This window comes from Ptychodera flava, chromosome 2, assembly GCF_041260155.1.
Source record: "Ptychodera flava strain L36383 chromosome 2, AS_Pfla_20210202, whole genome shotgun sequence".
Lineage (NCBI taxonomy): Eukaryota > Metazoa > Hemichordata > Enteropneusta > Ptychoderidae > Ptychodera > Ptychodera flava.
Genome location: NC_091929.1, coordinates 39,965,574 through 39,968,143, shown reverse-complemented (window position 1 = coordinate 39,968,143; position 2,570 = coordinate 39,965,574).

The window sequence follows — 2,570 nt, the reverse complement described above, 5'->3', positions numbered from 1 at the left end:
CGGTGGGCCACCTTTGGTGGCCCACTAGGATAAAGTTGACTTTACGTAATGGTCATGACCACTTAACCGGAGGGCTGCCTTTGGCGAACCACTCCATATAGTTTACTTTATAAAATGTCCATGGACAAAGGTTGTTTATGAAATGACGTTAAAAATTGCCTATCGGTTGTCCTATTTAACAGACGTTAGCATGGATGTGGCTGGGGAATTTGTGCAATGGCATCTCTGCTACATGAATAAAATGCGCCGCGTACCGGAGTTCAAATCCAAACTGTGCGGGTAAATTTGACACATGGGTTTTGGTTATTTTTCAGCCGGGGGGGGGTCATCAAATGTTTTTCGTCTGACAAACGGGGGTCATCTTTTTTTCTGGAAAATGCAAGGGCGGTCTATATTTTTTAGAAAACCAGCGACAAGATTTTGCTGCCCCCTCCCCCAAGGCCGTAAAAACTAAACGGTCCCTTATTGACATAACTATCCAGATACACATTACAATCACTCCAACTAACCCCTATTTGAATGTTCAGTCATGGTTTCTCATCTACACATATTCACATAACTATCCACATACACACTACAATCTCTCCACTATCCCATACTTTGAATGTGCAGTCATGGTCTCTCATGTACACTTGTTGACATAACTATCCACATACACACTACAATCACTCCAATTATCCCATATTTTTAATGTACAGTCATGGTCTCTCATCAACATTTATTGACATAACTATCCACATATACACTTTAATCTCTCAACTATCCTATATTTGAATGTCCAGTCATTGTCTCGCATCTACACATAATGACATAACTATCCACATACACACTACAACCTCTCCAACTATCTGATATTTTGAATTTGCAGTAATGGTCTCTCATCTACACTTATTAAAATATCTATCTACATGCACACTACAATCAATCAAACTATCGAATATTTGGAATGTGCAGTCTTGGTGTCTCATCTACTCTTTTTGAATACACAGTACAATTACTCAAACTATCCTCTATTTCGGAATTACAGTCATGGTATCTCATCTTCACTTATTGACATATTTGTATACATACAAACTACAATCACTCAAACTATCCTGTATTTTTGATGTGCAATCATGGTCTCTCATCTACACTTATTGACATAACTATCTACATGCACACTACAATCTCTCCACTATCCCATACTTTGAATGTACAGTCATGGTCTCTCATGTAGACTTGTTGACATAACTATCCACATACACACTACAATCACTCCAATTATCCCATATTTTAATGTACAGTCATGGTCTCTCATCAACATTTATTGACATAACTATCCACATATACACTTTAATCTCTCCAACTATCCTATATTTTGAATGTCCAGTCATGGTCTCTCATCTACACTTATTGACATAACTATCCACATACACACTACAATCTCTCCAACTATCTGATATTTTGAATTGGCAGTAATGGTCTCTCATCTACACTTATTAAAATATCTATCTACATGCACACTACAATCAATCAAACTATCGAATATTTGGAATGTGCAGTCTTGGTGTCTCATCTACACTTTTTGAATACACAGTACAATTACTCAAACTATCTCTATTTTGGAATTACAGTCATGGTATCTCATCTTCACTTATTGACATATTTGTATACATACAAACTACAATCACTCAAACTATCCTGTATTTTGGATGTGCAGTCATGGTCTCTCATCTACACTTATTGACATAACTATCTACATGCACACTACAATCACTGCACTATCCAACATTTTGCATGTGCAGTCACGGTCTCCCATCTAAACATTGAAATAAATATCTACATGCACACTACAATCACTCCACTTTACCGTATTTTGCATGTCACTAGTACAGAAATTTGCGAGAAATGGACACTTTCTCGTTGTATTGCGAGAAGTAAGCGAGAAAACGTACTTTCTTGCAATCAATCTGCGAGAAATGTGCTTTCTCGCATGCATCTGCGAGAAATTGGATTCTCGCGATAAATCAGCGAGAACTATGTTTTCTAGCTCTGCATCTGCGAGAAATTGTGAAGTTTTTGTGAAATGCTTACATAGAACAATACAATTTCTCGCAGATGCAAAGCGAGAAAACAAATTTCTCGCTGACTGATTGCGAGAATTCAGTTTCTCGCAGATGCTGAGCGAGAAAACACAGTTCTCGCCAGCTGATGATGCGAGAAATTAAATTCTCGCTAGGCTATTGCGAGAAAGTTAATGTATTGTCGCTTACTTCTTGCAAAAAGCGAGAAAGTGTCCATTTCTCGCAAATTTCTCACAAATTTCTGTACTAGTGTGTGCTGTCAGGGTGTCTCATCTACACTTATTGACATAACTGTCAACATACACACTAAAATAACTCCAACTATCGTGTATTTTGGATGTACAGTCATAGTCTCTCATCTACACTTATTGAAATAACTATCTATATGCACACTACACTCACTCCACTCTCCCATATTTTGAATTTACAGTTATGGTCACTCAACTACACTTATTGGAATAACTATATATATGCACACTACAAACACTCCAATCCCATATTCTAAAT